The 20,432-nt window shown below is 46.8% G+C and overlaps 1 long non-coding RNA gene across 6 annotated transcripts in view; it reads right to left on the reverse strand.

Moving 5' to 3' along the window:
* Positions 1-19,531, reverse strand: part of LOC120099204 (uncharacterized) — a 50,612-nt gene extending 31,081 nt beyond the window's left edge. For 2 of the 6 annotated variants that reach the window (XR_010061371.1, XR_010061366.1), the window contains exon 1: positions 18,369-19,531. This is a non-coding gene — a long non-coding RNA (uncharacterized LOC120099204). The remainder of the gene's footprint in view (positions 1-18,368) is intronic. The other 4 variants (XR_010061368.1, XR_010061369.1, XR_010061367.1 and 1 more) reach the window with 3 other exon arrangements.
* Positions 19,532-20,432: the final 901 nt, after the last annotated feature.

The following is a 20,432-nucleotide window of genomic DNA, read 5'->3' on the forward strand; positions in this document are numbered from 1 at the left end:
AGCCCTCATGAGATTGGAAACCAGGAGTTTTCTGGGACAGGATCCTTTGGGTTTTGACTGTGAGTGTAAATGAACTAATCCCACAGTTCTCTGTACCCAGATCCACTGGGGAGAGAACATAACTCTCAGAAGTGCAGACAATCCTGACAGAACAAAGGAGACTACTTATTCTGCTCACCTTTCTAGCCCCAGAGAAACCCATCTGGAGCCCTTTTGACACAGGAACCTAAGAGCAGACTTGGACAGGATCCTCTGGTTTCCAGGTGTGCCCGGTGATGACACAGGCACAAAGCTATCTGTTCCTAGATCCCCTGGGGAGATGGCAGGGCAGTCAGAAGTGCATTCATTCCTGAGTGCACAGGGGAGAACACCATTTCTGCTCACATTCCTGGCCCTAGAGGAACCGGCCTGGACCCTTTTGGACAAAAGAACCTAGGAGCTGAAAGCCAGTCTCCAAAAGCGTTCACAGCTGATAACAGAGGTAAGATCACAATTTATTTACTGAGGAACCCTCCGTGACACCTCAGGAAATAGGTAACACAACACAGTCTGGAACAGGATCCTTCTGGTGTCTGCAGGTGCCTAGAAGTGACCTGGACCGATGGATCTCTATACCCAGGTCCCCTGAAGAGAGAGTGTGACTCTCAGAAGTGTGGGCCATCATGAGAAGGCAGAGGTGTCACCCTCTTCTGTTCAACATCCTGGTCCAAGAGGAACCTGTTGACAGACCTTCAGGAAACAGGAAACTAGGAGCAGTCATGGACAGGATCATTCTGGTCTTTGTTCATGCATAGAGCTGAAAGCCAGTGTCCAGGAGTGCTGAGAATACTCAGAGCAAAGGTAAGGCCACCATTTCTGCCTGATGGAAACTACTGGAGCCCTAGGACATAGGAAACCAGGCACCATTTGGGACAGGATATTTCTGGTTTCTGCCTGCAGCTGGAGCTTACCTGGCTCCATAGCTCTCTGTACACAGATCCCCAGGTGAGAGAGCATGACTCTCAGAAGTGCACACAATCAGGATAGCGCAGGAGAAATCTCTTCTGTGCTCAGTTTCCTGGCCCAAGAGGAACCCACCTCGAGCACTCTGGACACTGAAATCTAGGAGCAGACTGGGATAGCAACATTTTAGTTTCCAAATGAGCCCAGTGCTGTTACAGGCCCAAAGTTCTCTGTACTAAGATCCTGTTTGGAAAGAGTCAGACTCTCAGAAGTGAAGACAATCCTGAGAAGACAGGAGAGATCACCATCTGCTCACCATCCTGATACAAAAGGAACTTGCCTGGGGACTTCTGGGCACAGTATATTAGAAACAGTCAGAGACACAATCCTTCCAGTCTTTGCCTGTGCATGGAGCTGAAAGCCAGTCTCCTATAATGATGACACACCTAAGAGCAAACATAACAGCACAATTTCACCTTACAGATATATTCCTGGAGCCCTCAGACGTAGGTAACCAGGAGCCATGTGGGACAGGATCTTTCTGGTTTCTGTCTGTTCCTGGAACTGAACTGGTCCCACAGGTCTGTGACAGGATCTTTCTGGTTTCTGTCTGTTCCTGGAACTGAACTGGTCCCACAGGTCTGTGGACCCACATCCCATAGGGAGAGAGCAGGACTCTCAGAAGTGTGGACAATACTGAGAGCTCAGGAAAGACCAACGCTACTGCTCATGCACTTGGCCCAAGAGAAACACTCCTGGAACCCTCTGGACACACTAAAAGCAGACTCTGACAAGATCCTGAAGCCCTTAGAACATAAGAAACCAGGAGCCATCTGAGAAAGGATCCTTCTGGTTTCTGCCTGTTCCCATACTTAACTGGTCCCACAGTTTTCTCTATCCAGACACCCTGGGGAGAGAGAGCATGATTTTAAGAAGTACTGACAATTATAAGGACAGGGGAGATTCTGCTCACATGCCTGGCCCAAGAGGAACCCACCTGCATCTCTCTGAAACAGGGACCTAAGTGCTGAATTAGACAGGATCCTTCTGGTTTCTGGCTGTGCCCAGTGCTGACACAGGAACAAGCTCTCTTAACCCAGATCCCCTGGACAGGGAGCACATCTGTCAGAAGTGCATTCAATCCTGAATGCACAGGGGATACCACCACTTCTCCTCACATCCCTGCCCCAAGAGTTCCCACTCTGCAGGCTTCTGGTTCCATGAACCTAGGAGCAGTCAGGGACATGATCCTTCCAATCTCTGCCTAATATCCTAGCTGAAAGTCTCTGCAGTATACTAGACTCACCTGAAAGCAGAGGTAAGACCACCACTTCTACTCTGAGGTACCTTCCCTGGAGATCTCACAACACAGGAAACCAGGATCCTCTTGGACAGGATCATTCTAATTTGTGCCTGTTCCCTGAGATGACCCAGTCCCACAGACTTCTGTACTGAGATACCATGGGAGGAGAGCAGGCCTCTCAGAAATGTGTTCAATCTTGAGAGAACAGAGAAGACCACCACTTGCGCTCCCATTCCTGGTCCAAGAAGAACCCACCCTGGAGTCCTCAAAATACAGGACCCTAGGAGCAACCAGGCAAAGTATCCTTTTTGTCTTTGTTCTTGCATGGAGCCGAAATTCAGTATCAAGGAGCACTGACACACTTGAGAGCAGTGGTAAGAACAACACTTCTGCTCTGACAAACCTTACTGGAGCCCTCAGGACTAAGGAAACCAGGAGCCATCTGGGACAGAATACTTCTGTTTTCTGACTATGCCCAGAACTGATCTGGTCCCATAATTCTCTATATTCAGATCCCCTGGGTAGATAGTGTATGACTCTCAGAAGTGTGGAAAGTCCTGAGAGAAGAGGGCAGGCCTCCACTTCTCTCGCCTTTGTGGCCAAAGTTGAACCCTTGTGGATCCTTCTGCACAAAGGAACTCAGGAGCAGACTGCGATGGGTCCCTTGCAGGTTCTGCCTGCACCCGGAGCTGACCTGGTGATACAGCTTTCTGTATCCAGATCCCATGAGTTGCAGAGCTGGACTCTCAGAAGTGCAGACAATCCTCAGAGCTCTAGGGAGAGGACCACTACTGCTCACATTCCTGGCCCAAGAAGAACCCTCCGGGAGGCCTCTGGCCACAGGAACCTGAAAGCAGACTTGACAGGATCCTTCTGGTTTGCGACTATGACCAGTGGTAACTCAGGCCCAAAGCTCTCAGCACCAAGATCCCCTGGGGCGAGGGCTGGACTGTCAGAAATGCCTTCAATCCTGAGAGCACAGTGGAGATCAGCACTTCTGCTCACATCCTTGCTCCAAGAGGGACCTGTCTGGAGCCTTCTGGACACTTGATCCTAGGAGCAGTCAGGGACAAGACCCTTCTGGACTTTGCCTGTACATGGAGCTGAATGCCACTACCCAGGAGCACTCACTGTCCAGAGAGCAGAGATAAGACCACAATTTATGCTCAGAAGGACCCTTCTGGAGCCCTTAAGACACAATAAATCAGGAGCTGTCGGGGTCAGTATACATCTGGTTACTGCCTGTTGCCTGGAGCTAACCCAGTCCAAAAGTTCTCTATTGATCTATGAGTCGAAAGTTCACCATGGTAGAGAGTATGAGTTTTAGAAGAGCAAATAATCCTGAGAACAGGTGAGGCCTCTCTTGGCTCACTTTTCTGGCCCAACTTGAGGCCGCTTTGAGGCCTCTGGACACTGGAACCTAGGAACAGACTTGGATACGATCCTCGCAGTTTGATCCTGCTACCTCAGCTGACCACATCCAACAGCTTTCTTTACTCAGATACTGTGAGGTATAGAGCAGGATTCTCAGAAGTGCAGACAATCCTGAGAGCACAGGGGAGGCCTCCACTTCTGCTCACATCTCTTCACCTAGAAGTACCAGTCTGGAGGCTGTGGACACAGAAAACTAGGAGCTGTCAGGGACATTATCCCTCAGGTCTCTGCATGTGAAAGGAGCTGAAGGGCAGTCTCCAGTATTCCTCACATCTGAGAGGAGTATCCTCCAATGGACCTGTGTGGAGATCCCACAACAGCAGAAACACTGAACCATCTGGGACAGGGTCCTTCTGGTTTCTGCCTATGCCCTGAATCAATCTGGCCAGAAAGCACTCTGTACCATATACACTATGGAAAGTGTGTGACTCTCAGAAGCCTGGACAGTCCTGAGAGGACAGGGGAGAAAACCTCTTCTTGTCACCTTCCTGGCACATGTGGAACCTGCATGGAGACCTCTGGACACTGGAACCTAGGACAGTCAGAGACAGGACCATTTGTGTCTTTCCCCGTGCATGGGGCTGAAAGCCAATATCAAGTAGTGCTGACACAATTGAGAGCAGAGGTTAGACCACTGCATCTGCTCCAAGGGACCCTCCTGGAACCCACACGACATAGGAAACGTGGAGCTGTCTTGGACAGAATACTTGTGGTTTCTGCCTCTGCTTGGATTTGACCAAGTCCCACTGTTCTCTGTACCCAGATCCCCTGGGAAGAGAGAGTGGGACACTGAAACATGCAGAAAATCCAGAGAGAACAGCAGAGGCCTTCTCTTGGCTCAACTTTCTGAACCAAGTTGAATCCACCTGCAGCCCTCTGGACACAGGCACCTAGGAGCAGACTGGGATGGGTTCTTGCAGTTTATGTCTGCAGGTTGAGCTGGCCCTGTCCTACTGCATTTGTATCCAGATCCGTGAAGTATAGTGCAGGATTCTGAGAAGTGCAGACCATCCTGAGAACTCAGGAGACCACCACTCCTGCTCACATACTAGCCCAAGAGGAACCCCAATGGAGAGCTCTGGACACACGAAACTTAGAGGAGACTTGGACAGGATTCTTCTGGTTTCCAGATGGGGCCAGTGCTGACCTTGTTTCACAGATTTCACAGAAGAAATCCATGGGGAGAGAGAGGGACTTTCAGAAATGCATTCAATCCTGAGAGCACAGGGGAAGCCACCACTTCTGTTCACATTCCTGGCCCACAAGTAACCACACTACAGTCTTATGGCCACAGGAACCTAGGAGCAGTCTGGGACAGGTTCCTTCTCCTTTTCATCTTCACACAGAGCCGATGAGGTATTATACCATACTGTGCCCAGATCTCATGAGGAATAGAGCTGGACACACAGAAGTGCAGACAATCCTGAATCCTCAGTGGAAACCACTACTTCTGCTCACACTCCTGGCCCAAGGGGAAAACATCTGGAGCCCTCAGAACACATAATTCTAGGAGCAGTAAGGGACAGGATGCTTCTGGTCTTTGCCTGAGCAGGGAGCTGAAAGCCGGGTGCCAAAAGCGCTGCCACACCTCATAGCAGAGGTTCAAAGAAAATTTCTTACTGAGGTACCCTCTGGGGATCATCAGGACATAGGAAACCAGGAAAAGGCTGACACAAAATCCTTCTTGTTTCTGCATATGCCTGAAACTGATCTGGTCGTACTGTTCTGTACATCCAAATCCAATAAGGAGAGTCCATGCCTCTATTAAGTGTGGATAGTCCTGAGAGGACAGGGGAGACCACCTCTTCTGTTCACCTTCCTGGTTCAAGAGGAACCCGTCTGGAGCCCTCTGGAGCAGTCAGGGACAAGATTTGTTTGCCCATGCATGGACTTGAAAGCCAATATTCAGGAAAACTATCACACGTGAGAGTAGAGGTAAGACCACCATTTCTGCAGGAGAGACCTCCCTGTACCCCTCAAGATATAGGAAACCAGGAGCCCAATGGGACAGGATATTTCTGGTCTCAGCGTGTGCCTGGAGCTTACCGTGCCACACAGTTCTCAGCATATAGATCCCCTGTGAGGAGAGCATGACTCTCAGAAGTGCAGACAATCAGGAGAGCCCAGGAGATACCTACTCTTGGCTCACATTCCTGGCCCAAGAGGAACTTGCCTGGAGCCCTCTGGACCCAGGAACCTAGGAGCAGTGTAGGACAGGATCCATCAGGTCTCTGGCTGAGCCTAGAGCTGACCTACGCACAAGCAATCTGTTCCTAGATCCCGAGAGGGATAGAGCTGTCCTCAGAGAAATAAACACAAGCATGAGAGAACAGGGGAAGCCACCAATTCTGCTCACATTCTGGGTCCAAAAGGAACCTGTTTGGAACATTCTCAAAACATGAACCTAGGAGAATATTAGAACAGGAAATTTCTGGTTTGTATCTGGTCCAGGAGCTATCCTGATCCCACAAGCTCTCTGTACCCTGGTCCTGTGAGGAAAAGAACTGGACTCTCGGAAATATGTTCAAGCCCGAGTGCACATGGGAGACCACCACTTCTGCTCAAATTCCTGGCCCAAGAGGGACCAGCCTGGAGCCTTCTGGTCACAGGAACCTAGGAGCAGACAGGGACAGGATCCTTCTGTTTTCCCAAAGGTCAGAGCTGAAAGTCAGGCTCCAGGGGCACTGACACATTTGAAAGCAGAGGTAAGACAACGACTTCTCCTCTGAGGGACACTCCTGGAGACCTCAGGACATAGGACACCAGGAGCCATCTGTAACAGGATAATTCTGGTTTTCATCTGTGTCCAGAGCTCCCTTTTCCCAAAGCTCTCATTACCCAGATGCCATGAGAGACAGTGTGACTCTCAGAAATGTGGACAATCTTGAGAGCACAGGAGAGACCCCACCTACTCCTCGCCTTCCTGGCACAAGAAGAACCTGCCTGGACCCCTCTGGACACAAGAATGTAGGAGCAGAATGGGACAGGATCGTACTAATTTCTGCCTGTGCCCTGAGACGACATGGTCCCACAGATTTTTGTATCAGGATCCCTTGAGAAGAGAGAAGGACTCTCAGAAGTGTGTTCATTCCTGAGAGCACAGAATAGACCACCACTTCTGCACACATTCCTGTCCCAAGAGGACCCTCTGTCTAGTCTTCAAAATACAGGATCCTAGGAGCTACCAAGGATGGGATCCTTCTTGTCTTTGCTCTTGCATGGGGCTGAAAGCCAGTATCCAGGACACAATTGAGAGCAGTGGTAAGTACAACCTGAGTCAAAAGATCACCATGGGAGAGAGTTCTGACAAATGCTCATAGAGCCCTCAGAACTTAGAAAACCAGGAGTCGGCTGGGACAGGATAACTCTGGTTTGTGACTGAGCCCAAAACTGATTTGGTCCCATAATTTACTATACACAGATCACCTGTGAAAATAGTGCAGTCTCACAAGTGCAGAAAATCCTGAAAGAAGAGGGGAGGCCTCCTCTTGTCTCTCATTCCTGGCCCAAGGTAAACCCTTCTGGATCCTTCTGAACACAGGAACTTAGGAGCAGACTGGGATAGGTCCCTTGCATGTTCTGTCTGCACCCTGAGCTGGCCCAGTTCTACAGCTTTCTGTATCCAGATCCTATGAAATATAGAGGTGGACGCTAAGAAGTACAGATAATCCTGAGATTTCTGGGGAGACCACCACTACTGCACATTACTGGCCCAAGAAGAACCTGGAGCCCTCTGGACACAGGAACCTTAGAGAAGTCTTGGACAGGATACTTCTGGTTTCCAACTGTGGCCAGGGTGACACAGGCCCAAAGATCTCAGCACCAAGATTCCCATGGGAAGAGAGCTGGACAGTCAGAAATGCTTTTAATCCTGAGAGCACTGTGGAGACAAACACGTGTGCTCACATCCTTGCCCCAAGAGGTGCCTGTCTGGAGCCTTCTGTACACATGATCCTAGGAGCAGTCAGAACAGGATCCTTCTGCTCTTTATCTGTGCATGGAGCAGAAAGCCACAATCCAGGAGCTCTGACTCACCAGAGAACAGAGATCAGACCACAATTTCTGATCAGAAGGACCCAACTGGAGCCCTCAAGTCATAGGAAACCAGGAGCAGTCTTGGTCAGGATACTTCTGGTTTCTGCCTGTGCTTGGAGCTCACATGGTCCAACACTTCTCTATTGACTCCTGGGTCAAAAGATCACCATGGGAGAGAGTATGACTCTTAGAAAAGCAGAAAATCCTGAGAGAACAGAGGAGGCCTTCTCGTGACTCAGTTGTCTGGTCCAAGTTGAAGCTGCCTTTAGGGTTCATGACACTGGACCTAGGAACAGACTTGGATAGGATCCTTGCAGTTTGACCCTGCTACCTCAGCTGACCCCATCCAACAGCTTTCTTTACTTTCTTTACTCAGCCGAAAGTCAGTATCAAGGAGCACTGACACACTTGAGAGCAGTGGTAAGAACAACACTTCTGCTCTGACAAACCCTACTGGAGCGCTCAGGACTTAGGGAACCAGGAGCCATCTGGGACAGAATACTTCTGTTTTCTGACTGTGCCCAGAACTGATCTGGTCCCATAATTCTCTATATTCAGATCTCCGGAGTAGATAGTATGACTCTGAGAAGTGTGGAAAGTCGGCTGCCGCCACGGAGAGCTCGTAGGCAGCACCCCACGAGCAATCTTGAGCCACGGGACCACAGGTAAGACCAACTTTCCTGCTGCAAGAGACCTGCCTGGGGAACTCAGGACACACAGTGACAAAATTCCTCTAGGACCTGGCACTTCCTGTGTTTACTGGGAGTCCCAAACCTGTGGATCCCGGCCCGCAGCAGCTCTCTGCTCCCAAACCCCGTGGGAGAGAGGCCTCACTGCCTGGTCAGGTGGGCACTCCTGAGGCTGCTGAGCAGAAGAGACCACCAACACTGCCCACCCCTGCCCACATCCCTGGCCCAAGAGGAAACTGTATATGGCCTCTGGGTTCCCATAGAGGAGGACCCAGGAGCAGCAGGACCGCTGCGTCTGAGACACCGCCAGAACCTGAAATGACCTACCCGATAAACAGTTCTGTGCACCCAAATCCTGTGGGAGGGAGAGCTAAACCTTCAGAGAGGCAGGTACGCCTGGGAAACCAGAAGAGACTGCACTCTGCACACATCTCTGACGCCAGAGGAAAACACCAAATGCCATCTGGAACCCTGGTGCACGGAAGCTCCCGGAAAGGGGGCACAGATCTTCCTGGTTGCTGCCGCAGCGGAGAGCTCATAAGCAACACCCCACGAGCAAACTTGAGCCTCGGGACCACACGTAAGACAAACCTTCCTGCTCCAAGAAACCTGCCTGGTGAATTCAAGACACGGGCCCACAGGAACAGCTGAAGACCTGTAGATAGGAAAAACTACACGCCCAAAAGCAGAACACTCTGTCCCCATAACTGGCTGAAAGAAAACAGAAAAATAGGTCTACAGCGCTCCTGACACACAGGCTTATAGGACAGTCTAGCCACTGTCAGAAATAACAGAACAAACAAACAATAGAGAAATCTGATGGCGACAGGCAAGTGCAAGAACCCAAGCAACAGAAACCAAGACTACATGGCATCATCGGAGCCCAATTCTCCCACCGAAGCAAACAGGGAATATTCAAACGCACCAGAAAAGCAAGATCTAGTTTCAAAATCATATTCGATCATGATGCTGGAGGACTTCAAGAAAGAACTCCCTTAGAAAAACTCAGGAAAACATTAATACACAAGTAGAAGCCTACAGAGAGGAATAGCAAAAATCCCTGAAAGAATTCCAGGAAAACATAAATAAACATGTAGAAGCCCATAGAGAGGAGTCACAAAAATGCCTGAAAGAATTCCAGGAAAACACAATCAAACAGTTGAAGGAATTAAAAATGGAAATGGAAGCAATCAAGAAAGAACACATGGAAACAACCCTGGATATAGAAAACGAAAAGAAGAGACAAGGAGCCGTAGATACTAGCTTCACCAACAGAATACAAGAGATGGAAGAGAGAATCTCAGGAGCAGAAGATTCCATAGAAATCATTGACTCAACTGTTAAAGATAATGTAAAGCAGAAAAAGCTACTGGTCCAAAACATACAGGAAATCCAGGACTCAGTGAGAAGATCAAACCTAAGGATAATAGGTATAGAAGAGAGTGAAGACTCCCAGCTCAAAGGACCAGTAAATATCTTCAACAAAATCATAGAAGAAAACTTCCCTAACCTAAAAAAAGAGATACCCATAGGCATACAAGAAGCCTACAGAACTCCAAATAGATTGGACCAGAAAAGAAACACCTCCCGTCACATAATAGTCAAATCACCAAACGCACAAAATAAAGAAAGAATATTAAAAGCAGTAAGGGAAAAAGGTCAAGTAACATATAAAGGCAGACCTCTCAGAATCACACCAGACTTTTTGCCAGAAACTATGAAAGCCAGAAGATCCTGGACAGATGTCATACAGACCCTAAGAGAACACAAATGCCAGCCCAGGTTACTGTATCCTGCAAAACTCTCAATTAACATAGATGGAGAAACCAAGATATTCCATGACAAAACCAAATTTACACAATATCTTTCTACAAATACAGCACTACAAAGGATAATAAATAGTAAAGCCCAACATAAGGAGGCAAGCTATACCCTAGAAGAAGCAAGAAACTAATCGTCTTGGCAACAAAACAAAGAGAAGAAAAGCACACAAACATAACCTCATATCCAAATATGAAGATAACAGGAAGCAATAATCACTATTCCTTAATATCTCTCAACATCAATTGCCTAAACTCCCCAGTAAAAAGACATAGATAAACAAACTGGATATGCAACGAGGACCCTGCATTCTGCTGCCTACAGGAAACACACCTCAGAGACAAAGACAGACACTACCTCAGAGTGAAAGACTGGAAAACAACTTTCCAAGCAAATGGTCGGAAGAAGCAAGCTGGAGTAGCCACTCTAATATCAAATAAAATCAATTTTGAACTAAAATGCATCAAAAAAGATAGGGAAGGACACTTCATATTCATCAAAGGAAAAATCAACCAAGATGAACTCTCAATCCTAAATATCTATGCCCCAAATACAAGGGCACCTACATATGTAAAATAAACCTTACTAAAGCTCAAAACACACATTGCACCTCACACAATAATAGTAGGAGATTTCAACACCCCACTCTCATCAATGGACAGATCATGGAAACAGAAATTAAACAGAGACATAGACAGACTAAGAGAAGTCAGGAGCCAAATGGACTTAACAGATATTTATAGAACATTCTATCTTAAGCAAAAGGATATACCTTCTTCTCAGCTCCTCATGGTACTTTCTCCAAAATTGACCATATAATTGGTCAAAAAACGGGCCTCAACAGGTACAGAATGATAGAAATAATCCCATGCGTGCTATCGGACCAACACGGCCTAAAACTGGTCTTCAATAACAATAAGGGAAGAATGCCCACATATACGTGGAAATTGAACAATGCTCTACTCAATGATAACCTGGTCAAGGAAGAAATAAAGAAAGAAATTAAAAACTTTTTAGAATTTAATGAAAATGAAGGTACAACATACCCAAACTTATGGGACACAATGAAAGCTGTGCTAAAAGGAAAACTCATAGCGCTGAGTGCCTGCAGAAAGAAACATGAAAGAGCATATGTCAGCAGCTTGACAGCACACCTAAAAGCTCTAGAACAAAAAGAAGCAAATACACCCAGGAAGAGTAGAAGGCAGGAAATAATCAAACTCAGAGCTGAAATCAACCAAGTAGAAATAAAAAGGACCATAGAAAGAATCAACAGAACCAAAAGTTGGTTCTTTGAGAAAATCAACAAGATAGATAAACCTTTAGCCAGACTAACGAGAGGACACAGAGAGTGTGTCCAAATTAACAAAATCAGAAATGAAAAGGGAGACATAACTACAGATTCAGAGGAAATTCAAAAAATCACCAGACCGTAGTATAAAAGCCTATATTCAACAAAACTTGAAAATCTGGAGGAAATGGACAATTTCCTAGACAGATACCAGGTACCGAAGTTAAATCAGGAACAGATAAACCAGTTAAACAACCCCATAACTCCTAAGGAAATAAAAGCAGTCATTAAAGTTCTCCCAATGAAAAAGAGCCCAGGTCCCGACGGGTTTGTGCAGAATTCTAACAGAACTTCATAGAAGACCTCATACCAATATTACCCAAACTATTCCACAAAATTGAAACAGATGGAGCACTACCGAATTCCTTCTATGAAGCCACAATTACTCTTATACCTAAACAACACAAAGACCCAACAAAGAAAGAGAACTTCAGACCAATTCCCCTTATGAATATCGATGCAAAAATACTCAATAAAATTCTGGCAAACCGAATCCAAGAGCACATCAAAACAAATATCCACCACAATCAAGTAGGCTTCATCCCAGGCATGCAGGGATGGTTTAATATACGGAAAACCAACAACGTGATCCATTATATAAACAAACTGAGAGAACAAAACCACATGATCATTTCATTAGATGCTGAGAAAGCATTTGACAAAATTCAACACCCATTCATGATGAAAGTCCTGGAAAGAATAGGAATTCAAGGCCCATACCTAACATAGTAAAAGCCATATACAGCAAACCAGTTGCTAACATTAAACTAAATGTAGAGAAACTTGAAGCAATCCCACTAAAATCAGGGACTAGACAAGGCTGCCCACTCTCTCCCTACTTATTCAATATAGTTCTTGAAGTTCTGGCCACAGCAATCAGACAACTAAAGGAGGTCAAGGGGATACAGATCGGAAAAGAAGAAGTCAAAATATCACTATTTGCAGATGATATGATAGTATATTTAAGTGATCCCAAAGTTCCACCAGAGAATTACTAAAGCTGATAAACAACTTCAGCAAAGTGGCTGGGTATAAAATTAACTCAAATAAATCAGTAGCCTTCCTCTACACAAAAGAGAAACAAGCAGAGAAAGAAATTAGGGAAACGACACCCTTCATAATAGATCCAAATAATATAAAGTACCTCGGTGTGACGTTAACCAAGCAAGTAAAAGATTTGTACAATAAGAACTTCAAGACTCTGAAGAAAGAAATTGAAGAAGACCTCAGAAGATGGAAAGATCTCCCATGCTCATGGATTGGCAGGATTAATATACTAAAAATGGCCATTTTACCAAAAGCGATCTACAGATTCAATGCAATCCCCATCAAAATACCAATCCAATTCTTCAAAGAGTTAGATAGAACAATTTGCAAATTCATCTGGAATAACAAAAAACCCAGGATAGCTAAAACTATCCTCAACAATAAAAGGACTTCATGGGGAATAACTATCAATGAACTCAAGCAGTATTACAGAGTAATAGTGATAAAAACTGCATGGTATTGGTACAGAGACAGACAGATAGACCAATGGAACAGAATTGAAGACCAAGAAATGAACCCACATACCTATGGGCACTTGATTTTTGACAAAAGTGCCAAAACCATCCAATGGAAAAAAGATAGCATTTTCAGCAAATGGTGCTGGTTCAACTGGAGGTCAACATGTAGAAGAATGCAGATCAATCCATGCTTATCACCCTGTACAAAACTTAAGTACAAGTGGATCAAGGACCTCACATCAAACCAGATACACTCAAACTAATAGAAGAAAAACCAGGGAAGCATCTGGAACACATGGGCACTGGAAATAATTTCCTGAACAAAACACCAATGGCTTATGCTCTAAGATCAAGAATCAACAAATGGGGTCTCATAAAACTGCAAAGCTTCTGTAAGGCAAAGGACACTGTGGTTAGGACAAAATGGCAACCAACAGATTGGGAAAAGATCTTTACCAATCCTACAACAGATAGAGGCCTTATATCCAAAATATACAAAGACCTCAAGAATTTAGACCTCAGGGAGACAAATAACCCTATTAAAAAATGGGGTTCAGAGCTAAACAAACAATTCACAGCTGAGGAATGCCGAATGGCTGAGAAACACCTAAAGAAATGTTCAACATCTTTAGTCATAAGGGAAATGCAAATCAAAACAACCCTGAGATTTCACCTCACACCAGTGCGATTGGCTAAGATCAAAAACACAGGTGACAGCAGATGCTGGTGAGGATGTGGAGGAAGAGGAACACTCCTCCATTGTTGGTGGGATTGCAGACTAGTACATCCATTCTGGAAATCAGTCTGGAGGTTCCTCAGACAATTGGACATTGAACTGCCTGAGAATCCAGCTATACCTCTCTTGGGCATATACCCAAAAGATGCCCCAACATATAAAAAAGACACGTGCTCCACTCTGTTCATTGCAGCCTTATTTATAATAGCCAGAAGCTGGAAAGAACCCAGATGCCCTTCAACAGAGGAATGGATACAGAAAATGTGGTACATCTACACAATGGAATATTACTCAGCTATCAAAAACAATGACTTTATGAAATTCGTAGGCAAATGGTAGGAACTGGAATATATCATCCTGAGTGAGGACACCCAATCACAGAAAAACACACATGGTATGCACTCATTGATAAGTGGCTATTAGCCCAAATGCTTGAATTACCCTAGATGCCTAGAACAAATGAAACTCAAGACAGATGATCAAAATGTGAATGTTTCACTCCTTCTTTAAAAGGGGAACAAGAATACCCTTGGCAGGGAATAGAGAGGCAAAGAGTAAAACAGACACAGAAGGAACACCCATTCAGAGCCTGCCCCACATGTGGCACACACATATACAGCCATCCAATTAGACAAGATGGATGAAGCAAAGAAGTGCAGGCCGATAGGAGCCGGATGTAGATTGCTCCTGAGAGACACAGCCAGAATACAGCAAATACAGAGGCGAATGCCAGCAGCAAACCCCTGAACTGAGAATAGGACCCCCGTTGACGGAATCAGAGAAAGAACTGGAAGAGCTTGAAGGGGCTCAAGACCCCACATGTACAACAATGCTAAGCAACCAGAGCTTCCAGGGACTAAGCCACTACCTAAAGACTATATATGGACTGACCCTGGACTCTGACCTCATAGGTAGCAATGAATATCCTAGTAAGAGCACCAGTGGAAGGGGAAGCCCTGGGTCCTGCTAAGACTGAACCCCCAGTGAACTAGATTGTTGGGGGGAGGGCGACAATGTGGGGAGGATGGGGAGGGGAACACCCGTAAGGAAGGGGAGGGGGGAAGGGATGTTTGCCCGGAAACCTGGAAAAGGTATAACACTCGAAATGTATATGAGAAATACTCAAGTTAATTAAAAAAAAAAGACACAGATTAACAAACTGGATACATAATGAGGACCCAGCAGCTGCCCACAGGAAACACACCTGAGGGACAAAGACAGACACTACCTCAGAGTAAAAGGCTGGAAAACAATTTTCCAAGCAAATGGTCTGACGAAGCAAGCTGGAGTAGCCATTCTAATATCAAATAAAATCAATTTTCAACCAAAAGTCATCAAAAAAGATAAGGAAGGGCACTTCATATTCATCAAAGGAAAAATATACCAAGATAAACTCTCAATCCTAAATATCTATGCTCCAAATACAAGGGCACCTACATACATAAAAGAAACTTTAAAGCTCAAAGCACACATTGCACCTCACACAATAAGAGAAGGAGATTTCAACATCCCACTCTCATCAATGGACAGAACATGAAAATAGAAATTAAACATAGACATAGACAGACTAATAGAAGTCACGATCCAAATGCACTTAACAGATATTTGGAGAACATTCTATCCTAAAACAAAAGGATATACCTTCTTCTCACCACCTCATGGTACTTTCTCCAAAATCGACCATATAATCGGTCACAAAAGAGACCTCAACAGATACAGAATATAGAAATAATCCCATGCGTCCTATCAGACAATCATGGGCTAAATCTGGCCTTCAATAGCAAGAATAACAAGAATAACAAGAATACACTTAGGAGGGCATAGGGAGGCAAAGTTTAGAACAGAGGCAGAAGGAACACCCATTCAGAGCTTGTCCCACATATGGCCCATACATATACAGCAACCAAACTAGATAAGATGGATGAAGCTAAGAAGTGCAGGCCGACAGGAACCGGATATAGATCTCTCCTGAGAAACACAGCCAGAATACAGCAAATACATAGGTGAATGCCAGCAGCAAACCACTGAACTGAGAACGGGACCCCCGTTGAAAGAATCAGAGAAAGGACTGAAAGAGCTTGAAGGGGCTTGAGACCCCATACGTACAACAATGCCAACTAACCAGAGCTTCCAGGGACTAAGCCACTACCCAAGACTGTACATGGACTGACCCTGAGCTCCAACTACATAGGTAGCAATGAATAGCCTAGTAAGGGCACCAGTGGTAGGTGAAGCCCTTGGTCCTGGCAAAGCTGGACCCCCAGTGAATGGGGGTCTTCTGGGAATAGCAGTAATGGGGGGAGGATTGGGAGGGGAACACTTATATAGAATGGGAGGGGTAAGGGTGAGGGGGATATTGGCATGGAAACCAGGAAAGGGAATAACATTTGAAATGTAAATAAGAAATACCCAATTTAATAAAGATGGAAAAAAATTATAAAGCCATAAAAAAAAAAAAGAAGTGTGGAAAGTTCTGAGAGAAGAGGGCAGGCCTCCACTTCTCTCGCCTTTGTGGCCAAAGTTGAACCCTTGTGGATCCTTCTGCACAAAGGAACTCAGGAGCAGACTGGGATGGGTCCCTTGCAGGTTCTGCCGGCACCCAGAGCTGACCCGGTGATACAGCTTTCTGTATCCAGATCCCTTGAGTTGCAGACCTAGACTCTCAGAAGTGCAGACAATCCTCAGAGCTCTAGGGAGAGGACCACTACTGCTCACATTCCTGGCCCAAGAGGAACCCTCCGGGAGGCCTCTGGCCACAGGAACCTGAAAGCAGACTTGACAGGATTGTTCTGGTTTCCGACTATGACCAGTGGTAGCACAGGCCCAAAGCTCTGGGCACTGAGATCCCCTGGGGCAAGGGCTGGACTGTCAGAAATGCGTTCAATCCTGAGGGCACAGTGGAGATCAGCACTTCTGCTCACATCCTTGCTCCAAGAGGGACCTGTCTGGAGCCTTCTGGACACTTGATCCTAGGAGCAGTCAGGGACAAGACCCTTCTGGACTTTGCCTGTACATGGAGCTGAATGCCACTACCCAGGAGCACTCACTGTCCAGAGAACAGGGAAAAGACCATAATTTCTGCTCAGAAGGACCCTTCTGGAGCCCTCAAGATATAATAAATCAGGAGCTGTTGGGGTCAGTATACATCTGGTTACTGCCTGTTGCCTGGAGCTAACCCAGTCCAACAGTTCTCTACTGACCCATGAGTCAAAAGATCACCACGGTAGAGAGTATGAGTTTTAGAAGAGCTAATAATCCCGAGAGAACAGGTGAGGCCTCTCTTGGCTCACTTTTCTGGCCCAACTGGAGGCTGCTTGGAGGCCTCTGGACACTGGAACCTAGGAACAGACTTGGATAGGATCCTTGCAGTTTGATCCTGCTACCTCAGCTGACCCCGTCCAACAGCTTTCTTTACTCAGATACTGTGAGGTATAGAGCAGGATTCTCAGAAGTGCAGACAATCCTGAGAGCACAGGGGAGGCCTCCACTTCTGCTCACATCTTTTCCCCAAGCAGGACCTGCCTGGAGACCTCTGCACTAATGAACCTAAGAGATTTCTGTGACTAGGGGCTAAAGGTATTTTCCTGCATCCAGAGCTGACCCAGGCCCACAAATCTCTGTACCCAGATTTCCTGCAGAGACAGTGGGACTCTCAAAGTGTTGACAGTCCTGAGAGGACAAGGGAGGGAACAGCTTCTGCTCACGTCCCTGGCCCAAGAGGGACCAGCCTGGGGCCTTCTGGTCACAGGAACCTAGGAGCAGTCAGGGACAGGATCCTTCTGTCCTTTGCCAATGGTCAGAGCTGAAAGTCAGGCTCCAGGAGCACTGACACATTTGAAAGCAGAGGTAAGACAACGACTTCTCCTCTGAGGGACACTCCTGGAGACCTGAAGACATAGGAGACCAGGAGCCATTTGTAACAGGAAAATTCTGGTTTTCATCTGTGTCCAGAGCTGCCAGGTACCAAAGCTCTCACTACGCAGATGCCATGAGAGACAATGTGACTCTCAGAATTGTGGACAATCTTGAGAGCACAGGAGAGACCCCAACTTCTGCTCGCCTTCCTGGCACAAGAAGAACCTGCCTGGACCCCTCTGAATACGATAATGTAGGAGCAGAATGGGACAGGATCATTCTAATTTTTGCCTTTGCCCTGAGATGACCTGCTCCCACATATTTTTGTACCAGGATCCTTTGGGAAGAGAGGACTCTCAGAAGTATGTTCATTCCTGAGAGCACAGAATAGACCTCCACTTCTGCAAACATTCCTGGCCCAAGAGGACCCTCCCTCTGGCCATCAAAATACAGGATCTGAGGAGCAACCAAGGATGGGATCCTTCTTGTCTTTGCTCTTGCATGGGGCTGAAAGCCAGTATCCAGGAGCACTGACACACTTGAGAGCAGTGGTAACAACAACACTTCTATTCTGACAAATGCTCATGGAGCCCTCAGAACTTGGGAAACTAGGAGTCGTTTCCTGGGACAGGATAACTCTGGTTTGTGACTGAGCCCAGAACTGATTTGGTCCCATAATTTTCTATACACAGATCACCTGTGGAAATAGTGCACTCTCACAAGTGCAGAAAATCCTGAAAGAAGAGCGGAGGCCTCCTCTTGTCTCTCATTCCTGGCCCAAGGTGAACCCATCTGGATCCTTCTGAACACAGGAACTTAGGAGCAGACTGGGATAAGTCCCTTGCAGGTTCTGTCTGCACCGTGAGCTGGCCCAGTCCTACAGCTGCGTGCTGGCCCAGTCCTACAGCTTTCTGTATCCAGATCCCATGAATTATAGAGCTGGACTCTCAGACATGTGGACACTCCTGAGATCTCTGGGGAGACCACCACTACTGCTTACATTCCTGGCCCAAGAAGAACCTGCCTGGAGCTCTCTGGACACAGGAATCTTAGAGCAGTCTTGAACAGGATACTTCTGGTTTCCAACTGTGGCCAGGATGACACAGGCCCAAAGCTCTCAGCACCAAGATCTCATGGGTTGAGAGCTGGACAGTCAGAAATGCTTTTAATCCTGAGAGCACTGTGGAGACAAACACTTCTGCTCACATCCTTGCCCCCCAAGAGGTTCCTGTCTGGAGCCTTCTGGACACATGATCCTAGGAGCAGTCCGAACAGGATCCTTCTGCTCTTTATCTGTGCACGGAGCAGAAAGCCACTATCCAGGAGCTCTGACTCACCAGAGAACAGAGGTAAGACCACAATTTCGGATAGGAAGGACCCACCTGGATCCCTCAAGTCATAGGAAACCAGGAGCGGTCTTGTTCAGGATACTTCTGGTTTCTGCCTGTGCTTGGAGCTCACACGGTCCAACACTTCTCTATTGACTCCTGGGTCAAAAGATCACCAGGGGAGAGAACATGACTCTTAGAAGAGCAAACAATCCTGAGACAACCAGGTAGGCTTCCTCTTGACTCACCTTTCTGGTCCAAGTTCAAGCTGCCTGGAGGGCTCTAAACACAGGAAGTTAGGAACAGACTTGGATAGGATCCTTGCAGTTTGATCCTGCTACCTCAGCTGACCACATCCAACAGCTTTCTTTACTCAGATGCTGTGAGGTATAGAGCTGGACTCTCAGAAGTGTACACAGTCCTGAGAGCACAGGGGAGGACCCCACTTCTGCTCACATCCCTGCCCTTAGAGATGCCAGTCTGGAGACTTCTCAACACAGGGACCAAGTACCTGTCGGGACATGATCATTCCGGTCTCCACCTGAGCTCAAAGCTAAAGCCAGACTCCAGTGTCCATGACACACCTGAGAGCAGAGGTAAGAGCACCACTTCTCCTCCAAGGGACCCGACTGGAGCCCTAGGACAAAGGAAACCATGATCCATCTGGAGCAGGATACTTCTGGTTTCGGCCTGTGCCTGAAACTGATTTGGTCTCACCAGTCTCTGTATGCACATCTCCTGAGGGGAGAGCGTGACTCTCAGAAGTGTGAACCATCCTGAGAGACAGGGAAGGCCACTTCTTCTGTTCACTTTCCTGGCCCAAAACGAACCTGCCTGGACCCCTCCGGGCACAGGAATTTAGTAGCAGGGAGGGACAGGATCCTTCTGGTCTTGCTCATGCATAGAGCCTAAAGCCAACGTCCAGGAATGGTGTTTAATCTGGGAGCAGAGGAAAGACCGCCATCTCTCTCAGAGGGATTCTCCTGGACATTTCAGAATATAGGAAACCTAGGGCCGTCTGGCACAGAATACTTCTGGTTTCTACCTGTGCCTGGAGCTCACCTAGTCCCACAGTTCTCTGTACAAAAATCCTCTGGAAAGAGAGCTGGACTGTCAGAAGTGTGTTCAATCCTAAGTGCACATGGGAGACAATCATTTCTGCTAACCTCCCTGATATTAAAAATACCAGTCTGGAGCCTTCTGCACACAGGAAGCTAGGAGATGTCAGGACATGATCTTTCTGGTCTCAGCCTGCGATCATAACTGAAAACCAGTCTCCTATATACCTGACACACCTGAAAGCAGAGGTAAGACCCCAATTTCAGCTCCAATGTACTCTCCTGGGTTCCTCAGGACACAGCAGAGCAGGAGCCATCTGAGATAGGACCATTCTAGTTTGTGCCTGTGCCTGGACCTGACCTGGTCCCACAGCT

This window comes from Rattus norvegicus, chromosome X (genome assembly GCF_036323735.1).
Source record: "Rattus norvegicus strain BN/NHsdMcwi chromosome X, GRCr8, whole genome shotgun sequence".
In the NCBI taxonomy this organism is placed as follows: domain Eukaryota; kingdom Metazoa; phylum Chordata; class Mammalia; order Rodentia; family Muridae; genus Rattus; species Rattus norvegicus.